The sequence below is a fragment of the Grammomys surdaster genome, unplaced genomic scaffold, assembly GCF_004785775.1.
Source record: "Grammomys surdaster isolate TR1022 unplaced genomic scaffold, NIH_TR_1.0 125363, whole genome shotgun sequence".
In the NCBI taxonomy this organism is placed as follows: domain Eukaryota; kingdom Metazoa; phylum Chordata; class Mammalia; order Rodentia; family Muridae; genus Grammomys; species Grammomys surdaster.
The window spans coordinates 700,315-711,913 of NW_021620235.1; the positions used below are offsets into that span (position 1 = coordinate 700,315).

Genomic DNA, 11,599 nt, shown 5'->3' on the forward strand with positions numbered 1-11,599 from the left:
TCTCTCTCTCTCTCTCTCTCTCTCTCTCTCTCTCTCTCTCTCTCTCTCTCTCTGTGTGTGTGTGTGTGTGTGTGTGTGTGTGTATGTGTGTATGTGTGTGTATGTGTGTTTTCATATGAAGTTGAAAGAACTTTAATATCTGTCAAGAATTATATTGGACTCTTGACTGAACTATGACGAATCTATAGATTGTTCTTGATAGGATGGTCATTTTCACATTAATCTTTTCTATCCTTCCATTTTTTTAGTCTTCATTTTTTTATTTTAATGTTTTAAAATGTTCATAATACTAGTTTTTCACATACTTGATTAGAGTTATTACAAGGTTGTTGTTTTTGTTGTTGTTTTTGAGGCTATTGTGAAAGGTATTGTTTCCTTCTTTCTTCTCAGTCTATTATTTGTATATAAGAAGGCTACAGGATCATATCATTTACAAATAAACATTGAGTTCTTCTTTTCCTGTTTGTGTATTCTTGATCTCTGTCAGTCATTTTACTGCCCTTACTCAGAATTCAATATTGTATTGAATAGGTATGGATAGGGAGAAATTCAATTTTTCCCAGAGTCAAGAACACACCAAGGATGCCCACTCTTTATGTACCTATTCAAGAATGGCACTTTTAGTTTTAGTTATGATTTATAAGTGTTATGCAGCAATTTCCCTTTATTTAAAGAGTCCTTCTAGGGAATGATAATTTTGCAGGTTATAGGAAGGACATGATGCAATTTTTATTGTTTTTAAGAAATGGATAATATGACTTCATTCATTTTCCCCAGTACCTTTAAAACTTGTAAGATTATTACACATTTCTGTAGCGAGTGTCAGATTCCACCACCTAACAAATGAATCCTAACATACTTCTTACAGTTCCATGAAAACATATTAAATAATGAATAAGTAATTTTATATGTGGTTGAACTAAATCTGTAAACTTTTGCTTGGCTCTCATATTTAAAATGTTATTTTAAAGACCAAATAACTTAAAACGTAGTTCTTATTGCTTAATGATGTTGCCAGAAAATCATTTTAAAATCTATTTTCTTATATCTGTTATTGTTTGTACAGATTAAAATTAGTCAGTACAGTCACCAGCACTTGCTTAGAGCTAAGAAAAAGAATACAGGTTCCAACTCTTCTTCAAAAGTGACAGGCCTGTTTCTTGAAGTGATCTTGTAGAATGAAATATATATTAGTGTGGACACTTTTAGAAAGATGTTATGCCTAAAACAGCTGAAATTAAAATAATAGGAATTAATTATGCCTTTATAGTAAATTTCTCTTTTTAGAAAGTAATTTCAGAAAGTTAGTGTCTTTAGCAACTACTTGGTAGGTAGTTGGTTTGTTTATAATTCTTTCATAAGTTGATCGTGTTGAGGTATTTTATCACAGCAAGGCAAATGAAACCCAAGAGAGTATGTGTCATTCTGATGAGTTTAAATCTTTAGGTTAAATATTGCATCAAAAGCATTTATGCAGAGCCTTAAATCATTCTTCAAAATTATTATTTTCATGGTTATTTTGTTGTTGTTGTTCTTCGAGAAAGGCCACAACTTGACATTGCTGCATTTTCATATTTTGCTATTATAAGTAACATTTCATTACATAAAGTCATTTAGGACTTTCATTCAGTTGTAAGTGGCAGTTGATCTCCAGTAGTTCTTGTTTGTTTGTTTTTTCTCACATATTAGAAAGTTGAGGATTAGTGCCATCTCCCATCGTTCATCTTGCTCACTGGTACTCCCTAGAAGTTGGGGTCTCTTTGGGGATTTGTATGTTCGCTTTTGGTTTTGTTTTCTTACAGTTGCTCCTGTGCTGGCATCTTTTATTACTGTGTTGTTCTCCTTACATTGGGAAGAGAAATAAAGGGAAACCCCACAAGAACATGTTCTAATTGATCTCAGCTATTAGTGGAGGAAATGTTACTCATCCTCCAGGCATTAGCTAATGAATTAGGACATGGTCATGCCTGTAGTAAGAGAGACAGAAGAACTCATTCTTCTCTAGTTTTCGTGTTGTGTCCTTGTGAGTGGCTGAGTACAGATGGCAGACTAGAGAATGACCTTCACTGACCTTCAGCTATTAAGCTGTGATGAAGGGAAGGAAGTAGGATTGAATGGAATTAGTGGATTGTGGTGCTAAGGATGCTAGAGGTGTGGGCATGTGGAAGTCTTTTAGAGTCTCATATGTGAGCCAGGTATGGTAGTTCCTGTTTGTAATCTCAGCTTTCAGGAGGTAGAGGTGGGAAGACTGCTACACATTTGAAGAAGTTAGTCTGAGATTTTCCATGAGTTAAGTGACAAACCGAATGGGGGAAGGCAGTGTTCAGTTATGCTATGAACTTGTGTGAGAATGACCTTACAGGGCCAGGACATGTAGCTCAGTACTCCTTTCACATGTGCAGGACCTTGAGTTCAATGCACAGCTCTGCACAAACTGACTATGGTAACCCATACCTGTAATCCCAGAATTTGGGAGGGGAGGCAAGAGGATCAGAACTTCACATGCCATCCTCTGTTCCATAGTAAATTCAAGGGTAGACTGGGCCACTTGAAACCATAACTCAAAAAATAAAAGCAAAGACACAAAAGGAAAACAAAAATCTTCCTTTGTAACACATTACCACGTTTAATGGAGATATACAGGGAAAGGTTAAAAGTAATAATAAAATGATATATATGAAGTAAAAAAAATCTACTCAGTAAAGTTATCAGAGTCATCTTTACTTTCATAATGCTGAGTTTAGGGATAATGACTTATATAGGAAGTACACATTTCATATTTGTTTTCTTAGAAAAATCAGAAGTGTAGATATTTATAAGATATTAATTTATAAGTTGAAATATACTCTGAAATGTATTGTCTGTTTCTATTTTCAGGTGGATGATTTAGACTTAAATTGATACTTCAAGGTTTAACCATTTTCATAAAGGAAAGCAGTGAATAGTAAATATTTGTGTCCCTATACACTAACATGTACAATGATGATTTTTCTATTACAAGGATTCATTTTGTTTTGTATATTCCCAGAGAGACCCTCATGTTACCTATTCAGAGAGTGAAGGCATGGGATGGGTGTGTTGAACCTTATGAAAAATGGCTACTGTTACTTGGTCACGTGTCTTGAAATAATAAATTATTTCTTTTCCAAATTATTCTCAACACTCACTGTATAACATATTTAACTGGACAAGCAGTTATAATTGATCACTTTTGCTAAGGTTCATGTAACTTACTGCCACATTGGAGAGTTTGCTCTCCCCAGAGAGTAATTTCTAGTAAATATGTAGTCTAGGATTCAATTTATTAAATGAAGATGTGGAAGGTATCCTGGGCTCAATGACTCTATTCAAACAGCTGGAAGTGAATTGTGCATCAGCATATAGTATGGACACCTGAAGTTTTCAACGTGTAAAGAGAAAAGAATCCATATTGTTTATGTTACGTTTTGCATGTTACAGAGACAAATGGCATGGTGCAGGGAATAAGAGCACAATAACTGTGAGCCCATGAGGCAGTATTAGAATCTGGGAAAATGAAAGAATTTGAAATAGAGAAATGAATTGTATGAAGAGAATAAGGAGTGAGGAGGAAAAATGAGAAAACAATGATAGTTTAGAGCCCCAAACTCAATCATAAATAACAGTACTAACTAGATAGTCCAGAAAGTAGCAGCTGACATTCGAGGAATGTATGGATGCTATAGAGACCAGAGAGTTTAATTGAAGAGAAAATGATGGGGCAGGAAAAGAGGAGAGAGCAGTGGGTGGGAAAGATGGATAAGGAAGATATCAGGCGCTGGCTTCAGTATGCCCGTTGGGTAAGTAAGATCAATTGTAAAGTCCAGTCTTAGAGGAAGAGGAGACATATATCCATTAAAATAGAATAGACAGCAGCAACTGTGCTGGGGAAAGATCAAGAATTACACTTGAGTAGCTAGTTACCCTTTGAGATGTCCGAAAAGCACATTTAAAAGCAAGTCATTTGCAGGAAAGGTTTCTGGTTCTTAATAAGATAATTCAGCATGTGAGGTGTCATGAACAAAGACCGTTATTATGATGGGCTAAAGAGCTCTAGAATGGTATTGCTTAGACGGAAACTTTGTCTTGGAAATGTAAGAAGCGATACAGCTGAGAGTCTTGTCCTGCCCTCCACTTGTGGATGTAATAATAAACAAGAAGCACCCACACGGTATGGTCCTGGAAGGAACAGAGGCACTGTGCTGGACAAATAGCACCATTAGCCCTCCAACACCACAGCCATGGCTGCCTGTTAGAGTTCATTAACCAACAGGAGAGAGAGGAAGAAGGTGTGTGGAGTGTGATCCTCAAAGCGTGGCAGCCAAGTTAGGAGGACTCTATGGTGCCCACAGGCTGAAGGTGAGGCAGGACATAACTCTCACTGTGACAGAATGGACTGGGTTTTGGTTGTCCTTCTCCAGTTCTGGCTAATAAACATCCAGGCCACATCATCTTCTCCCCTCTTTCCCAGGGGAGGTGCACTCATTAAAATTACCTTCTCATAGGTGAGAAAACCCAACCTCAGCCCTCAATAGCCAGAAAAAGAAACAAGCTGTCCCTTGACCTGAGAAACAAAACACTACACAAAGCAAGCCAGAACACTGTAGGGTTTATGTCTTTACAGGCCCAGCCTGACAATGTTTTTGAAAAGCTCCAGGTACAGTTCGTGCAAGCCAGCTTCTTGAAATCAGGTCAGAAACTGGAGTAGGAGAACAAGATGTCCCCCAAGTCCTGTGGTTCTCATTCAAGGGCTTCAAGCAAACTTGGGAGGGCTCATTCTGGTCTCCTACTGCATGTGGCAGCAGGTGGTTCTCTCTTCTACATGGGCTCTCCCTAGATAAGCTTCTGCTTTCTTAAGTTTTGCTTCAAATGTTAAGTTTCTTGAAATAATAGCAATATATAAAAATATAGAAAATATTATGTCAATGGTAGGAATGGAATAGTATACAATTTGACTTTTAGCTTGTGAGGCATTTTTATAAGATTACTAACTGTTGGTGAAATAAAATAATGTACACAAAATTTCTACTTATAAATATTATGATTCTAGGACTTATCAAAACATTAGTGTTTCCTGTTAACATAGTTTTTACAAAGTCATGTTACCCATGGGAAGCAAAGAAACAGTCTTTCTCTGTGCTTGTTTTCCACCATCCACCTAAAAATCTTCAAACGTTGAATGAATTATTCTCTTGCCTTATAGCTTGTCAAGTTAATGTATTAGCCAATCAACAACAAGTTTTAGATCACCATTCAAATTATAATTATATATAGTTCTATATATTTGGGGTATTTACCTTTAAAGCTTTTATTTAAAATATGGGAACTTTTTGTTTCCAAATCCTTTATCCTTTAAATGTCTATGTCTCCGTTCTTATTTTGCTTTGTTTTGTTTTGAGTTTTGGTCAAACAGGGTCTTACTCTATAGACTAGCTAGCCTGGGACTGGCTGGGTAACTTAAGCTGACTTCACTCACACTGGTGACAGTTCTTCTGCTTCAGTCTCTCTCGAGTACTAGGATTATTGACATGAGCCATTATAACTGGCTTCCATTTTTAAGACTTGATTTGTAATATGTTTTTGCAGGTATTTATCCCTTTGTTGACTTTAGGCTTCTGTCAGTGTGTCACATGGAAGCACTATAAAGAACTCAACAAAAAAGTTGATCTCAGAGGCACATGCCTATAACACCAGAAATAAGAAAGCTAAGACGTCGCGTCCACCCTCGACCAGCAAGGAAGACGCAAGCGCAAGCTCTTCTCCAAGCAGTTTATTCAGGACCCTTGAACAGTCTTCTGACTGACAACCCCGGGGGAAGCGTCTCCCAGGCTTAAGTACTCTAGGACTAGCCAACCCCCATCTGCCATGTGGCAACAACAGATAGGTACACACACAAACACACACACACACACACACACACACACACACACACAGGGAGACAAGCCAGATCACCAGCCACAGCCAAATAAGGACTTGTTTACCCCTAAGAGCACTCGCCAACAGGTGGCAGAAGGCGGAGACCAGCATCATCTTAAGGGCGCAGCACGATGCGGCTCTCCACACTAAGACATGATAGAATAGGAGGCTAGCCTGGACTTTACAGTAAGTCCCTGTCTCAGAAAAACAAGATAAGTGTATGTCTGTGTGTGTGTGTGTGTGTGTGCATTTTGACTGGTTTTAGTTTTGACTTCAAACTATCAGGTCAACAGAGCTATAAGAGAGTCAGTCAACTGATTATGAAGCCATAGAACTAAGAGGAAGGATAGGGTAGCTATGGTCCTAAAATGCTTCATAGTTTTAACTTGTGCACATGAACCTATGATATTGGTCTGGTCTAGTTATGGTGGGTTAATGCAATAGGCTTCTCATTCCTTACTCTAGAGCTATTGAGAGGTGTCAGCATTATCATGAGTCGTTGTCATGATTATGTGGCAAGTATCTTATCACACCTTTAAAGATAGAACACACAATATGGGTCCATGTCACTGAGCTATCATAATACAAGGAGTGGTTGGGATTAAACCTTCAGTAATGTTAAAGTTAAGTTCAAAGAGCTATGTTATTTATTTCATCCTATGTCACAAGTTTAAAAAGCTATGTTATTTCTCTTCATCCTATGTCCCAAAACTACTGTATTGTTGGGGGGTACTTATGTGAAGTGTTGGTGGTGTAGTGTGATTTATATGTGCATGGTATATGTACCTGTGTGTGCAGAAGCCAGCAGTGAATGCCGGATATCCTATTCTGTCATTCTCAAACTTGTTCTTTTGATTAAGGATCTCTCATCAAATTTGGAGGTAGATTTTTGGTTTAAAGAAACAAAACCAAACCAAATGAGTCTCCTACCTCTGCCCTACCTACTGCCAGTGCAGGGTTTCTGACAAATGTATGGCTGTGCTTGGTTTTTTATATGGGTTCTGAAAAATCTAAACCCAGTTCCTTATTCTTGTGAAGCAAGGAATTTTCCATACCAAGAAATGCCTCAAGACCACACTTCCCACTTTTCCTATATCTTGAAATGTAAAAGACATTCAAAGAGCCTCTAGGGTCTTTGTGTCAATCCCACTTCCTTTACAAACACACATAGACACACACAGACACACACACTCACTTTTGTGCATATATATGTACATACATATGTATATATGTGTATATATATATACATATATATATATGTATATATATATATAGTGTGTGTGTGTGTACGTGTCTTTCTCATACACCTTCTCTTTCAATCGGTCTTACATATATGGGCAATTATTCCTATGTAGAGGGTCTTTATCTGGTATTATAAATCTAGTGAATTTTATGGCTTACATGGCCATTCTCATTTCACTCAAAGTTATAAATCAATTCTCAAAAAGAAGAAAAAAGGTACATAGATAATTGCTGGAATAGCCTCCCACTGAAAAGCTTTCCATCAACTGACTGTCAACTGTCATTCTTCAAGGAGACCTGTTCGTTCATGAAAACGAGGCATGTGCCTGGCCACAAATCTATTGATTCATTGAAGTATGAGGACTTAGCCTTCTCAGCTACACCAAGCAAGTTTGCACACATACAGTTCAATTAACTGTAAGGTGGGACCTTTTCTGTTTCCATAAGTATGTCGGAGTACATGTCCAAAACACGTTGGCTCAGAATGAGGTTCATTGAAATACATGCTGTTTATTGTTACATTTCCCCTCTCTCTATTGAAATCAGCTCTCTCTGTGTATGTCACATGAACCATTAGTCACTATCATAAAATTGTATTCTTTGCCATCGATTTCAATGATAATCATGGCTAATTACTGTATTTTTGACATTGTCCCTTTACATACTGACCCTATTCATTAAAATTTACTGGGTCTGCCCATTTCATATTTATGTTTCACCTTAGCAGACAAACCATGATACTGGCTTGAGAGCATCATTTGATCTTGTCTCTAATTTATGGCATAGATTCTCTCATCTCTTTAGTCATCAAATGGGTTTTATTTAGTGCTATTTATTACGTCAAATTTGCTTGGAAAACAGCACATACTTTTATCTTTAGAGTGGTGATTCTAAGTGAATAACAGCTTCATTTAGAGATGTTGAAGAAAAGTGTAGCTGATTTTACCACCGTGATTTATATCTACATCCCTGTGGGATACATGCATTCATATACAGTCAGACCTTCTCCAAAATCAAAGGAACAGAATGTATTCGGTATGATGACGCTCTTCAACAGCATTTATTTCACACCTCTAGGCCACTTACAGTTCAACGTATCCTCCCCATAGTTTTTTTTTTTTTAAATTGATTTGCTTAGTCAATGTTTCATTGATGTGAAGAGATTCCATGACTGAGGCAACTCTAATAAAGAAAGCAAATATTTAATTGGGGCATGGCTTACAGTTTCAGAGATAGTCTGTTATCAAGATGCCAGGGAGCATGGCAGTGAGCGGGCAGGCATGATGCTAGAGAATTAGCTGAAGGTTGTACATCCTGATCTGTAGGCAGAGAAAGAGACACTAGGCCTGGCATGCAATTTTATAATCTCAAAGCACTCCCACCTCAGTGACACACATCCTTCAACAGGGTCAAATCTCTTTTAACTCTTTCAGTCCTTTCAAATAAGTGTCACTCCTTGGTGACTAACATTCAAATATATGAACCTCTGGGGGAAATCTTTCGAACTCAATATGTAGCATATCACTCCCTGGCTCCAAGGGCTTGTAGCTATATCATAATTCAAAAATGAATTCAGTCCAACTCCAAAAGTCTCCCATAGTCTACCATATTCTGAACACCATGTAAAAAGCCTGAACTTCAAAATCTCTTCTGAGATGCATGGTTTTCTCTTAACTCTAACCTCCTAATCAAACCAAAACCAAATGGCAGATCACATCTTTTCAATGTATAATAGTACAGAACATACATTACCATTCACAAAAAGGATGAAAAGGAGACTAGTAAGGAAATACTGGCCCATTGCAAAACTGAAAACCAGCAGTGGGGACTCCAATTTCTGCATCTTTATGTCTGTTGTCTAAGAGTTGCTCAGATCTCCAAATTTTTTCAGATTTTATGGATGCAACACACTTCTCTCTCTTGGGCTGGTTCTACTCCCCAGTCTCTAGCTTTCCTTGGCAGGTAACACATGACTCTGGCATCCTCAACATCTTGGATTTCCAACACAATCCAGGATTCACCATCACAGGTCACACAATTGCCTTTCTGGGCTTCCATGCAGGGACACCCCTGACATATGCTTGGCCTCAGTGGTTTCCCATAGATGCAGAGCCTAACCCCTTTTAAAGTATTCTTCACTCTAAAGCTGGAATCACATGGCTGAAGCTGCCAAGTTAAGAAAAGAAAATTCAATAAATAAATAAGTAAATAACTTAGAATTTTAAACACTGAAAAACTTTTAAAAAGGAAGATGGAATTATTTTTGATTAAAATATATGCAAAGCAGGCATAATTATGCATGCCTAAAAGCCAGTTCTTAGCAGTCTGAAGTAGCAGGGTCATGAGTAGAAGGCCAACCTGGTTATATAGTGAATTCTAGGCCAGCCTGGACCACACAGTAAGACTCTGTCAAAAATATAAGAGCAAAATTATATGCAGTGTCATTTCACAGTAGGAGCAAGTTCTCATGTTCTGTGGAAGTGAGCTAAAATAATTAATAGTAATGTATTATATATCTAAGACAAGAATTTGAATATAGTCATCATCATAAATTATAAATGTCTAAGATAGTAAGTAGGCTACATATCTGTAATTGAAATGAGAATACAGCCCCTCTCTGCCCCATAAACATTTATACTAATAGATCAATGAGACAATCTGAAGTTCAAGCTGTTGATAGCAGCAGCAAGTTTTATTCGATTTTCGGAGAATTATCCAGTTAATTACCAACAAGTGTCTCTCTTTAGCTTGACAGATAAGATTTCCTCCATGACCATGCTTTTCATATGAGCAAGCAGTTGTAAAAGACAGACTAGCTGGAGTAGCTTACATTGTTGTTCTTTGTGGTACAAGACCTCAAGGATGAGCTGAGCTGCCGTCTAAAAAGTTGGCCATTTATTTTCCACTTGTTTCTTCATTCCTGGGAATGTTAGAAAAAGAACCCATAAGATATTGCTAATCTGATGAGCAAAATGTGTTATTTTATTGTTTCCCTTATGTTTATTGCTTAAATCAATAGCCGATTGAAATTCTTACCATAAATTCATAGTATGTATATCATGCTGTGAAATGTTAAGATTCAGGGTTTTTTTTTTTAATAATCTATTTTCCTTATTGACTTCTGAATCTATTGTTACCTATGGATAAGTTTTGATATATGAAAAATATTTGTGTTCTTTTGTACCTCCCTGCATTATTTTCAACATCAACATTAAAAACAATTCTTAGAGTTTATTATAGTCTACTTTTCTTGCATGCATTGAATTCTCCTTGAAGTAGCTCATCAATTCAGCCATGATCAATATTTTTTCCACCGTTTTGACAACAAATTTATGCAGTTTAATTGTTGGCATGTTGTGTTTCCCTTCAGTGCTTATCTTTGTTAATCTTGCTTACCTTAAATTTTAACTTCAACATATATATATATATATATATATATATATATATATATATATATGGCACATACACAAACATTAAATATATCACATACATATATTAAAATTAGCCCAAGTTCAATATAGGTCTTTTAGCTTAATACATGAATTTACTACAAGTAGGGGTTTTATTTTCTAATACTGAGCATTTCTTCCCATAAATTTGGTATTTCTCTCCATCAGTCAACCCTCACTTTCCATAGTTCAGTTAAATTAAAAGCATATGAACATAGACACATATAGCCATAATATTTTGATTTCTTAATAGTTTTATATCACCATGACATTTACAGTACTGGTTGTCACTATAAAAGTAATTTCTTATTAAAACTTTGGTTTGGATTCTAGCAGATATAAAAAATTTATTCTCCCCATGTTCCTTCTGTATAATTCAATGCTGCTAAACCATTGGTAGTAAGAACACACTTTTCAATAATCTTGCATACTTTCAGGAGGATCTTTGGCTCAATGGGAATAAAAATCAATTTTTCATCTTCCTTTAACATATTTAGCATCTTTCTTTAATGTAGTTACCATATATGTTTTAGGTTCATTTTAACTAAGTCCCTGTCTGAAATACATGTCAACTTCAGTAATAATGGAGATCTTAAGATTTACAACGTTGACACTTTTTAAAAATGATACATGCACGAGGGGTTGGGGACCCATGTGCACTGGAGAGATGATTGCCTGAAGAGTACAGAAATATCAGAAACCCTAGAGTTGGAGTGACAGGCAGCTGTGAGCTGTCTCAAGACATAGATGCAGGGTACTGAAGCTGGGTCCTTTGAACTTGGTGTCCTCAGTTTATTCTCTTAGTCACTGAGCAATCTCTTCAGCACAAGGGCTGATATCGTTGATATTTGCTCTAACTGTGCTAACTGTGTTTACACAAGAGAGTATGTGATTATGTTTGTATGAGAGAGATAGACAGAGAGAGGGAGAGGGAGAGGGAGGAGGAGAAAAGGAGAGGGAGGAGGAGAGAGGGG

General features: G+C 36.8%; 1 protein-coding gene across 1 annotated transcript in view; it reads left to right on the plus strand.

The window, feature by feature from the left end:
* The window catches only part of Ctnna3 (catenin alpha 3), a 1,089,047-nt gene that overhangs the window by 564,335 nt on the left and 513,113 nt on the right, over positions 1–11,599 (plus strand). The window lies entirely within an intron of this gene.